The sequence below is a fragment of the Jaculus jaculus genome, chromosome 6, assembly GCF_020740685.1.
Source record: "Jaculus jaculus isolate mJacJac1 chromosome 6, mJacJac1.mat.Y.cur, whole genome shotgun sequence".
In the NCBI taxonomy this organism is placed as follows: domain Eukaryota; kingdom Metazoa; phylum Chordata; class Mammalia; order Rodentia; family Dipodidae; genus Jaculus; species Jaculus jaculus.
The window spans coordinates 140340563-140354318 of record NC_059107.1 but is presented as its reverse complement, the minus strand read 5'-3'; positions in this window follow the sequence as shown (position 1 = coordinate 140354318).

The window sequence follows — 13756 nt, the reverse complement described above, 5'->3', positions numbered from 1 at the left end:
GATATTATCCATGTGCAAGCTAACTTAATAAATGAGAGTGTGGGGGTGTATGTGCACAGGGATATATGCTAATTCACCCATATTCGAGTGGATTGGATAGTCTGCTATCCTATTCAATTCTAGAGGGCTTTCTGAGTTTGGAGATGTTTAAACAGGTAGGATGCTAAATGAATCATTCTTGGCCTTGCAAGTGAAGAATTAACAATAGTCAGTAGCTTGGATCCTAGAGAAAGTAAAGCCATTTTCAATCTGAAGGTATAGAAGGGCTCCACTTTCCAAAGGCTCCATGCATTTCCAAATGGAGATCCCAGAAAATAGTACCCTGTATCCATGTGAGTCATTGCTTTGACTCTCAGAAGGAAACAAGATATTAAAATATACCTCATTGAACAAGACTTGAAAACCTCAAAGAGACTCTGGCAAAGGAGATTGGAAGCTTAAAAAGACTTTAGTCAAGCCTGTTGGGTTTCCCTAAGGCCAAATTAAACATAATCTAAATTCTTTTTAACAGTGCAACTCTGTGTTAGTCAGTTTTCTATTACTATAACAAAATACCTGAGGTAATTTGTATACAAAAAGAAAATATTTATATTAATTCCAGGATTACAGAGGTTTCAACTGATCTCCATAGTTGCCACTGTTGCCTTTGGGCCTGAGGCAAGACAGTACTGCATGGAAGAATTGAGACATGAAGGAAGCTCAATGTGCCCTATGTACAGGAAAAGAACAAGACAGAGAGAGAGAGGCACATCCCCATTGACCTAACTTTCTCCCACTAGGCTCCACCCCTTCAAGGGTCTATCACTCTCAATAATGCCTAGTTAGAGACCAGCCCTTTATACACAGGCCTCTTGGGAACACTGAAAATGCCAAACACTCAAAAGTGAAAGGCATTCATTTGCTTGCTGACAACATGGGTTTAGTTCCCCAGTACCCATGTAAAGCGAGATGCACAAAGTGGCACATGAGTCTGGAGTTCATCTGCAGTGGCAGGAAACCCTGGCACACCCATACTCTCTCTCTCTCTTTCTGCTTCTTTATCTCTCTCTCTCTCTCTCTCTCTCTCTCTCTCTCTCTCTCTCTCTCTCTCTCTCTTGCTAATAAATAAAATAAGATTATGTAAAGAAAATGCCAAACAACAAAACTGAAAGAAAAGGGAGACAGAAAATTGCTTGATCAGTGTGTGGTGACTTGTTCTCTGTTTGATGGAATATTAGAATAATGAGAAGGAAGTCCTGCAACAATCAAATGCTAAGGAACCCACTATGTTCAGGCAATATTCACTGAGGAGCACAGTGGGTAAGATTCAGAAGAAGAGCAACTCAGCCAAGCTTGACAAAATTTGTCTCTTCAAGAGGCCTCCCTGTGCCTCCTGAGTTCTCAGGTTATTGCTTTAAATTTTCACCCTATCACTTTTTTTTTCTAAAATAATAAGAACTTACATTCTAATGAAAGAATCATTATCATATTCAAGCATTCTCTTTCCCACAGGACTTTATTCTTTGCATATTTATGACTACTACTCTGGCCTAAAGCTGAAATTTACAAATGAACAAAGGAAAGGAAGACACTAACTTCTGAGATCGTTGTGGTAATAGGCTGTTTGCAGAGTTTATGTGCTATTGATGCAGACCACATCTACTCATGCTTCTTCCAGTTAATGCACCCCAGCTTTGCTCTGAGAATCACCTTCTTCCTCTCTCAGTGCATCAGGAGAAATTGTATTCTTGGCCCCAAGGGTGGATATGTGATTGAGATCTAAGGAAAGCACCACCTCTCTCTGGACAATAAGCTATTGATGAGCATGTCACCAAAGTGAGCCAACAAGCACTAGCTCAGGCTGTTAGCAAAGAAGGAACATTTTTTTCTCCCTTGAATTTGAACCAGTGAGAACCTAATCTTGGCCTTGGGAATACCCATCAGTGCAACCACAGTGGAGGAGGCCAGAGTCCAGGATTTAAGAGACCCTAGGCATTGCAGAGGCACAAACCCTTGACACCCATGACCTCAGGTACTCACCTTGTTATACCAGCACATTCAAAGTTAGCATTCCAATGTATGAATAGTGTGAGGGACATGATCATTAAATCTGCAGTGAACCCAAACTCTTTCCATGACTAACTTTACAGTGTAACAGAACAGGGCTGTGGTCAGGCATTGGACACATGAATTCTGCCTGAGACAGTGTACCAATTACCCATGAGAAGTGGGAATCTCATCAAAACAGAGTGAGAGCCTAAGGGTTCCCATCCAGATGATGATGGGTTTGAAATGGAGGATTCCTAAGAGTTCTTTAGCTCTACAATTCCATTCTCATACTTTCCCAACAACCTCACCAAGGAGGATTTTGAAAAAGAATCAGAAAGAAAAATATGTTCTCCTCAGTAGGATACTTAATCACATGGACAGAGTTTCTATGTTCTTTAATCATCTGTCAGAGACCCTAAGCCCCATGGCAAAGGGCATAGTTTAAAATATAAATAAATCAAAGAAGCACGCACCTTAATGCACGCACTTTTTCACCTGCTAGTGAGGTCTGCTATACAAACCAGACGAAGCTATTTTCTAATTTTCGAACCAGGCCAGCTGGGCAAAGCTACCCGGTCTTTGATAAATGAGAAGGAAAGCCTCATTAAAGAGACCCTCCATGCTTTGACTTTTTTCTTTTTCCTTTTTTTTTTAGTTCCCATCAAGAATTTCTGCAAGCTGCAGTTAACGATTGGAACAGTCTGCAGGCTGCAGTTAACAATCCACGTGGTGTTTGTGTCTCTGCTGAACTTGTTTATTTGCATTTAAAAGGGTTTCGGGGCTAGATGTAAACACTTTGATGGGATTTATGGTGGAGACAAAGGGTGGGAGGGGGGTTAACATTTTGATCCAGTGGATAGAACACTGAAAAGCCATCATTAAATTGGTAGCCAATGGTATTGAACTAACCTTTGAAATCCCTGATTGGATATTTGGAGCATAAGGGGCTCCAAACAGAAGGTAAGACTGAAAAGAAGAAGGGTGAGATCATGGATCTTGTTTTTGGAATTCAAATACTTTTATTTTTCTCACCATAAACAGAGAACAAAAGGGTCTTTATAGGTCCACCAAGAGATGCACACATGAAGGTGAAAACTTGGAATAGTGCCAGGACTGGTGACAAACACATGTGTTTACAGCTTGCTTGAAAGGCTGAGATGGGGGAGCTCTGGAGTTCAAGATCAGCCTAGTAACATAGTAAGGTCCTGTCTCAAAATATTAGCAAATAAAGGACCTTCATTTAAACACCTTCTAAAATTTTATATTTTAATTGGCTTACCAAGTGTAGGTTTCCATATGCCTAGTCTTGGTTTACCCTCCATCCTCCCACCCCTAGTCCTTCTTAAGTCTTGCCCTCCCACCACTGCTCCCTCTACTTGCATGTCCCATGCAGTCTACAGTCCCTCCTACAAACATCCCCCATGACCCCTTAGAAAACTTCTTGGTCTCTACAGACATTCCAAATGTCAAGGAAGGGTGTTAAGAGCATGAGAATGGGCAGGACAATTATCTAATGCTGTCTTCTGGATATGATATAGCCATTAGCCTCATGAATTTTACACTCATGAGCTCATAGCAGCATAGGGTTCTTGTACTGCATTGAAGTTGTCAATCCATCAGCATGGATGGGGCGAGAATACATGGGACTCCCACACCTTCCAGAGCAGATACTAGCAGCTAATGGCTGCTTGAAGAAGCGAGTTTGTTCACAGCGGTGTAGCCACTGGTAGGTTGCCTATTCCACTGTAAATAACCTTCCACTCATGATCAGGTAGGCATCCCTAATCTAACTCAATAGATTTTTTTTTTCCTAAGGCATGAAAGCAATCGGGCATGGTGGCACATGCCTTTAATCCCAGCACTCGGGAGGCAGAGGTAGGAGGATCACTATGAGTTCAAGGCCACCCTGAGACCACATAGTGAACTCCAGATCAGCCTGCACTAGAGTGAAACCCTACATCAAAAAAAGGGTGGGGGGGGGGCATGAAAGCAAGATGAAGACTTATGGGGAAGAAGAACGTTAATGGCACAAGAACAAGAAAAGGTAATGGGAAGTAAGATCAAAATGCATGTATGAAAATGTTAAAATGAAATAAGTACATAATTTTTAAAGTAAAACAGATATAATCTACCTACCACAACAATTTAGCCAATAACTGCAAGTGTAGTTGTCATTACAGGAACAAAATACACCACACATAACACTTTGGTAAATGACAGACTGCATATATGACAACATTCCAGAAAGTTATACTAGAGCTGGAAACTTCCTGTCACTTAGGACATAATAAGCATCCCAAGGTCACAGAATATAATATGTTTGAGTGGATGGTGGCCTAAGCACACCTACTACACTGCCAGCTGTATAAAAACAAGGCACATACAATTGTGGATGGTATGTAATACTTGATAGTCACAATGTATGACTCTGTTACTCATAATACTTATTCACAGGAAAGACTTATTCTTAATAAATGATTATACTATGGGTTTATGTATTTACTGTAACATCTATTTTATCATTATTTTAAATTATACTTCTAGTTATAAAAATTTATCTAAAACTCATATATACCATGTTTTACCTGGATCAATTTCTAAGCAACATTTCTGTTTGGTGTGTCTCTCCTGATTATAGCCTTTTCCCTTAACTGAGTTTTAATATTTGACCATTTTGTTCAACATGACCCTGGAAGCAGGAGCAAGAGGTTACTATATACATGGTACAGAATACACAGCATATGTATATATATAAAACCTATGTTATACCATTTAGGTTTGTGTAACTATACTACCTAATAACATGTTTCTCACAAGTGTTCCCATCAATTACACAACACATGTTTGAACTTTTCAGACTCCTTGCCTTCAGGACAACTGCCTCAGAATAAAAGAGAGTTATCTTAGAATCACTTATTTTTAGCTCAGACACAGCCCAATGCAAAGGTTTTTCCATTGTGAATGAACCCAATGCTCCGTGGGCTCCCAGCCACTTTCCTAGGAAACAATGACCTGCCCTAAGAATTTCTCATTCCTCATCTTTCCAAGTGAACAGAGCAATTTCTGGAAAGACTTAACACTTTCGCTGGGATCATTTCATCATGCCTGGGTTAGTCCTTTTGTTGTTGTTATGTTTCTTAAGTCTATGGACACTGAGGACATATCTCTATTCATCGATTGCTATGGATTGAATATGTAGTGTGCGACAGGCGGCCTCTTGGGTACTCAGAATCATTAGTGGTAAGAATGGCATGCAGTGTAACACCTGCCCTCAAGAACTTGACTGTCCTTGGCTACAGAAGTTAAGATGAGTGTAGAACTCTTACAACATAATAAAAACTTCAAAAAATAGGGAACAAGCCACTTTTAGTAATAAAAAGCATCCTAGATCTTCAATTCCTTGTTGAAAGAAAATAGGTAAATAAATAAATCACTGTTTAGTCCCATCTGTATGGAGGCTTCTTAACCAAACAGTTTCGGAAATGCAGGCTAAAGGAGGTTAAGTAACTGTCATAATTTCATATTTGGAAATCATCACTTTTTACATTTTTTACCCCTTTGTTCAAAAAGTATTTAGAATCATGAGAATGTCCCTATTTAAAATTCAGTCTCAACATAGAAGGAAAACTCCACGTTTCAGCTTTATTGGCATAAAGGGATGAACGTGGGTGCCTTGATCTATAAAACAATATTCCTACTGGGAATCTGACGGCATTCTAGGAAGGCCTTCTACTGCACACTATTATTTCGTTCTTTTGATTTTTATTTAAACTTTCTTCAAAGCTTCAAATTCTTCAGTAACTTCTAGGAGTGATAATTGTATCTCTCAGGAGGTATGTTTAATGTTTAAAAAGCATGGAAGACTTCTAAGACAATGAAGGAGCTATTTACACTTACCACAGCAGACAGATCTATTTATCAATACCCTGTCTCTCTTAAATGAATTAATAGAACTATTTATAGGGCCATAGCTGTTGAAACTTAGTATATCTTGAGCCTCTTAAAATTAATTCCACACTGCTGAATATCAATGAAAGACAATAAGAGGCTGTCTTCTCTTGTCTCTCTCTTTCTCTCTCTCTCTCATGCTGGAGATGGAACCCAGTACCATGTACATGTGAGGCATGCACTCTACTACTGAATTATATAATCACAGGCCCAAAACTTCAATCTTTACCAATGGAGTAAATAGAGTTGTAATAGAATGCACACTGGTCTACCCTGAATGTTCATACCTGTTAACCCAGCTCCTCAGATGATGCAGGTGGATCACAAATTCAAGGCTTTTCTGAACTATAGAGAAAGTTCAAGGCCCACCTAAGCCAGTGATAATGAGAACCTGTGGGGTACTGAGGGAGGGAGAGAAGGAAGGGAAGGAAGGAAAGAAGGAAAAGAAGGAAGAAATGAAGGAAGCTTGCTAGCTGGGTGTGTTCCTGTAATTATAGTGCTTGGGAGGTAGAGACAGGAAGATCAGGAGTTCAAGGCCATCTTTAGCTAACTCATGAGTTTGAGATCATAAGACCTTGTCTCAAAAGATAAAAACAAACAAAAGGGATGAAGATATAGCTAAGGATGCTTGCCTAGCATGTGGGAAGCCCTGGGTTCAATCCTCAGTTAAGCAAAAAGGAAGGAAGGAAGGAAGGGAGGGAGGGAGGGAGGGAGGGAGGGAGGGAGGGAGGGAGGGAGGGAGGGAGGGAGGGAGAGAAGAAAGGAAAAAGGAAGGAAGGACGGGGATAAAGTAAATAAGCAAAGTAGAAAAGATATGAAAGAAAACATAAAAAAGGAGTATGCTTGCTATGGAAATACAATTTCATGGAAAAAATAATAAAACCTCTCACCCATAAAAAAAGAACACATATACTTACACATAGCAAAAACCTAGGTCAGACTTCCACACCCAAGCTCTCCCAATACAAATAGGATAGCTCCAAGTGAAAACAGTAGGGAAATATGTGCACACATGGAAAAAAATAACTTTTGATTTTTGAAATTTCAGAATACTTATTTTTCCAACACACAGTAAATAAAGGAAAGGAAGGCACATGAGATCAGAGAAACATTATTTTTTTAATGGTGGTCCTTAAAATCACAAATGCAAGTGATACCATGATCGTAAGTTACAAGGATTACAAGGATGGAGAAGGGCTTTATCTGAAGTAAAAAAGAAAAAAAAAGTGTATATCATTCATTCACATATCCTGGAAGGCATTCACTTAGGGAAGGTGTGAACTATTACTGTAAACAATGTTAAAAATGAATCATTGGATTATATCAGACTAGGTAACTATCCTTGTTTCTATCCAACAAGTTTTTGCTACATAGGAAGACTGCAAAAAATGCATAAGTATAAATCAAAACACTGACAACAAAACAGGTAAACAGGTTACACCATTAAAATGTATCAAGAGCCAGTTAAAACCAAAGGTCCTGTGGAATTTCCAAGTATGACCTAATGACACTCAAGAAGAGAACTCTTCAATCAAGTTGACCCAGATAGTTAATCGTTCTACAGCTCGGAGAAGAGATTGCCGAAGATTGGTTTCTTCATGACACAGCCTTCCTATGACCACTCTTCAGCATTATATCTGCATTGATCTTGACAGTGAGGAAAAACTCCATTGTCCATAACTGCTTTTTCACTCCTGTCCTTACCACAGTGTCTGAAGACTCAATGATACCTTGCCAGTCCTTCCTTCATCACCACATTTGTATTAAGTGGCTAATTAAGTAGAAATGCGGGGCACTGTACTTCAGGTCTGTGGTGAATGTGTCAGATTAGGCTACTGTCCTCAATGCTTTCACATCCTAACTAGAGGGTACAAGTGGGGAGAAGGCATCCCTGGGAACCACCAAGATTTGTTCTCTCCTATAGAAGCATCAGGGCCATGGTAGTCATGGGGCTTGGGATACAAACCCAAGTGGCACCTTCATTTTGAAAAAGAGAAAAAAAATCACAGAAACCTAAATATTGCTCCCTCTTTCCCCTATGAACCATATCTCGAGACCCACATTTGGTAGCTACCTGCAGATAGCCAGAGGAAAAGAACTCCTGCATCTCTGAAGACACAAAGAGTCTGAACGAATCGACTTTGCTAAGTTCCTCCCAGTTTATTACTACTAGATCACACCCCCTGACCATGTGGTAGTGGAAGCCAGGATGGAAGCAAACATTTTCAGAATGACAAAGAGTGACAGTCAACAAAAGAACTAGAAGAGGCAGGAGAGAACACACCCCCCAGAAATGTTTGTTATTGCTGTTAGTTTGGTGTGTGTGTGTGTGTGTGTGTGTGTGTGTGTGTGTGTGTGTGTATGTGTGTCACAGAATCTTCCTCTACAGCCCAAGCTGACTTCCAACTTATAAGCTTCCTTTCTCAGCCTCACCTTCCCGTGTTATGGTGCCCCCAATAGGTTTCAGAGGGACATGGTTCTGCCAAAACCTTAAGTTTAGACTTCTAGCCTCAAGAACTCCCAGACTTTCAGAGATTCTGTGAGGTCATATAGGTTTACTGTTTTGAGCCACTGCCTTTTTGGCAGAATATACCATTCAGCATGAGTTGACTAATTCTCGGTCAAGAATCAGTATCTTCTCACTACAAGTCCAATAATCTTTCTAATACATCAAGTCGTTGATCATTGCCAAAAAGGATGAAAGGCCACAGATATTTAGCTTGGATTGCTGACACAGATTGAACTTTCCACTATGAGACAATAATGTTATGAAAGACAGATACCATCCAATAGGGAAATAATCTCACCTAGGTTTATAATTGTCTCTGTGAATTCTACATTCCCATAGAAAAGACAATAAATGAATGAAACTTATTGGCAAAATTAGCATATTTTAGCCTACAAAGAACATTATTCCACTCCTTTAGATGGATGGATGGATGATAGATAGATAGATAGATAGATAGATAGATAGATAGATAGATAGATAGATAGATAGACAATAGAAAGAAGGAAGGAAGGAAGGAAGGAAGGAAGGAAGGAAGGAAGGAAGGAAGGAAGGAAGGGAGGGAGGGAGGGAGGGAGGGAGGGAGGGAGGAAGGAAGGAAGGAAGGAAGGAAGGAAGGAAGGAAGGAAGGAAGGAAGGAAGGAAGGAAGGAAGGAAGATAGAAAGATGAGAAAGGAGTCAGGGTGGAGGACTGGATGAGCATATAAAGTCATGGGGCAAAACCACATGAACATACAGAATTCTATATGCCACAGGCTGTAATTATGGTTCACTGAAACTATTGTAATTTTGACAACTATTTTCTCTACCTTATAAATACAATGTTTTTTCATTCGTTTATTTTAATACATCATTTTTTTCTGTTTTCTGATGGAAGAAAGGTATGTGTCTTTTTTGTTTCCCCTATGTGCTGAGGGTTGAATCCAAGGTCCCATGCATGCTAAGAAAACACACCGCCCTGGGTCTATATCCAGTCCCTATATTGATATCTTAATAATTTACTGGGTCTGAATAATGTTAGACATCTTCTAATTGATGTCTAACTTGCTGATTACAATTTGTTGTGGATGGGACCACTTCATAATATTCAAAGTCTTAATAAGAAAAGGAAATGTAAATAATGAAGTACCTTGGCACATAGTTTCTTCTTCAGACAGCAGTTGAGCACAGGGCCCAGTGGAAGTCATAGTTGAAGATAAGTCCAACACTGGATGTCATTCTGGCAATTTCGAGAATATTATTCCTTGTAAAGCTGTTTGTTTGAATCCTCAATTCCAACACCCTATTTCTCTCTAATTAGCTGTTGTATTAGTTTTGATTTTTGCCAGGTAACTTCCTTCCTTTTGAAACAGTTATACCTGAAAATTTTTTTTAACTCTTTTAAAACAAGAAACATTGAGTGAAAAGAGATTCTTATTTCAAGTTTGTTCTTTGGGTAACATTTGCTTCCAAGAAGTGACACATGAACCAAGTATGCTAAACTTATACATTCATGTAATTAACATATCCATATACATGAATTTTATCCATTCTACCTCAATACAGCTAAAGTTGATGTTTTTGTAGGTTCATGTGCTCTTTAATAAAAACACAAAATAACAAATAAAAATGGTAATTCCTCTGGACACACACACACACATATGTAAATCAACTATTGGGCTTGATTAAGTGAAGACAAAACTCCATGCTGTGGTAGTTGAAATACTTTTGGAATTTATTAACTTCAGCATACATGCTAAGGCCAAATGAGCTTCTTTAATTTCCATAATGAAATTGTTTTTGTAAAGTTAAAAATACTGTAATGAGGCCAAAACGGTGTGCTTTCGGGGGCTCCCATGGTGAAACAAATGAGATTTTAGCTTCTCTAATTGGGCATGCTGCAAGCTGGCTTGATGCTGTCCTCAACACAGGATATTTGTTATCTTTACAAAAAAATGGGGTCTACAGCTGTCAGCAAATGCTAGATGGCTTTTCAGAAACTTGGCTGTCAGAAGCAAGACTACAGCTTTTTGGTTGGGACCACCCCAAGGGCAGGATCAAGTAGAGAACAGTGCTTCTCTTCTCTGATTAAGAAGTTATTCGTAAGGTAATTTGTTTACAGCTATCAAAGGGAAGCTTCAGAAGCAACTGGGGAGAATTCCCAGAATCCTCAGAAAGAGTTGTATTTGATTAAACAATGAATATGGATATTTCCTCTCTCTTCTTTTTTCCCCTCTTATGAATTGTATCTCATTACCTGTCAACACGAGCCTTTGGAGTCTTACTGTTCCTGTAGAAAACAAAAGTTAGGCCCATTTTGTCGAGGCAGCTATGCCAAGCCCAGCTGATGAGCCCCCTCTGTGGGCTCCATGGTAACAGCCTACCCTCTTTGAGCTTTGGAATAGTTTTGATGTAATATTGTCTTCATTTATTTTTAATCATGACTTTCAACTACAAAGGAAGCAAGATAGAAGGTTACCTTCAAATTAATTGTTAGCCACCACAGGTAAGCGGGTAACTGAGTTTTCTTAGTTTGTCATAGGGATTTCATTTTGGATATAAATATTCAACAGGATCCAGAGAAAATAAATAATTTTGATGTAAACATACATGCTATTCAGTTGCATTTACTAGATGGTAGACAAATGAAGGGTTGGTATACTATCAAAATATATGAAAAATTAATAGCTTATTCACCAAATGAATTCAAATCTCCTAAATCCAATTATCCAAAGGGATAAATATTTAAAAGATAATCTAAGCTGCTACAGTAGGCTATAATTATACATTACCCTACTAAAATTAACATTTCCAACAGCATATTTCCAAGTGCTATTTTGTATTGTTCTGGAAAACAACATTATAAATCATCACATAAGAATTACATGAAATAGATTTTATTATGGTAAAACTTTTTCCTCTTGCCTTTAATTAATAGCTCCTACTTTACATTAATTTGATTGTTGTTTCTAATTTGTTGAACACATAAAACAGTTTAAACCTAATAAGGGAAAAGAATGTCACTATTCTTCTTTTTCATTGGTTCTTATTCTTTGTTTCTATTTCTTTCAATAATCTTTCAAAACCCAGGCATTTCAAGGACTCTAACAAATCTTATATGTTGAAGATGAATTTAAAGGTACCAAAGACTATGAGAGGGGAAGAACCTGTCATTTTTAATTATATGAATATAGACTCTAAGCTAAAGTGAACCACTTATTTATGCACATATATTTTGTTAATAAAAGTAGTGAAATAAAATTGTAATGCCAGAATGATACCAACATGGACAGCCACCCAGGAACAACTAAATATGATAACATTGAATTCTACAGAATCCAAATTCTAAACTTCTAAGACAATAACAAGCCCAGTAATTAATAGCATAGACTCTGGAATTCAAGTCATTCCAAATCATTGTGTGGTCCTACATACCTTAGCCCTTTAAAGCTTAGTGTCATCATCAGTTTATTTGGATTATTTAATTTATTTATTTATTTATTCATTCATTCATTCAATTAGAGACAGGATTTCATGTAACACAGGCTGGCCTCAAGTGCAATAAGCAGCCATGGATGATTGTGAAGTTATAATCCTCCTGTCTGTATTTCCTGAGTGCTGAGATTACACAACGCTCAATTTTATGTGGTACGAGAGATTGAACCCAAGGCTTTGTTCATACTAGGCAAGCACTCTGACCAGTGTGTGCTACATGCTTAGTCCTCAGTTTCTTATCTGTAAAGTAAGGCTCATGATGTTTACTGAGCTGTAATGCCAAATGTGGCCATGAGTGTTGACATTTGGGCACTGCTTGCATGTTAGAAGTTGTTTCATTAAGTTATGCCATCAAATTGATGAAATCCAGGGAATGATGATAATGATGGCATGGCTGGAGATTTGTGTACCAGAAATAGCAAATACTTCCTCAGGCTGGAGAGATGGCTCAACAGTTAAGGAGCTTGCCTGCAATGCCTAACAACCCAAGTTTGAATCCCCAGTATCCACTTAAATGCAGACACACAAAGTGCTACATGAATCTGGAGTTTATCTGTAGTGGCTACAGGTCCTGGCACACTCATTCCCCTCTTCCCTCCCTCCCTCCCCCCCCCCCTCTCCTTGCAAATAAATAACACATTTTTTTTAAAAAAGAAATTATCTCCTCCATTGCTGGAAACTGGAGTTGAAGTGACTACAGGCTCACATGTACATGTAAAATACATTGCATTGTTATGTTGCTTGATTTAAAATAGGTTGGAGGACTGTCAAATGCTAAAGATAAGAAGACTGAGGCACAAGGAATTGGAGCCTAATTTTACTGGAAGGAGGAAATGACAGTAGCAGAACCATAGGCCTCTCAAACATCACAGAAGGATTTCTGATACGGTCAGTGACTGGAAGCAGAACTCAGCTACCAAGTGCCAATCATTATTTAACAGAGAACTTCAAAGAACAGAGACAGGATTCATATCATTGCGCTGTCCAAACTAAAATCCTATATCCATTTATATTTCTTGAAGACAGCAGACCAGCAGAAAAGAATTCAGTGTGATTTGTTAAAGGAAGCCCATGAAAAAAGTACAAGTCTTCTTTCTGAACATGCCCAAAATTATATCGTTTCCCAAGCTTTGAGAAACTCCATGAATTCCAGCTATAGAAGCTACAGCTCTACCTTGTGTTAGTCAGCTTGCCACGCTCACAATCCAATCCCTGAGATAACTAACTTATGAAGAGAAAAAGCGTTATTTCGGCTCATGGTTGTAGAGGCTCTGGTCTCTGATCACATAGGATATGGCTTTCAGCCTGGTGGCACAGCCGGATGGCCAAGGCAAGGTGTACACAGCAGAACAAACTGCTTACTTAGTCAGGAAGCAAAAGAGAAATAGTGTGTCAAGGCCCAGAATATTCTGAAAGCACCCCCTCCATGCTATAAGCATCTCCCAGGGCCTTTAACTCGTGAAAGTTCCGCCACCTCTCAGTAGTGCAGCAGCAGGGACTCATTGGGAATGGTCCCTTCTTCCCTTCTATCTCTGTGTTACAATGCCCCAAAACTTTCTGCTGAAGGAAGCCCTTCCCCAGCTTCTGGTAGTCAGCTGCAGAAGAACCCCAGATGAGACTTCCCCAGAGAGAAGGAGATATAACATGCCACTGGATGATAAGGGCTTTTCACAGGGCAAGAACTTTCTGCCCTATGTCTCTCTGGATTCTTTCAGTCCCTCTCTCATAAATGTTCTTTAGGCCCAAAGAGCCCCAAAGATGGCGATTTCAGATGGGCAGCCCCTTGTTCTTCTTCCAAAC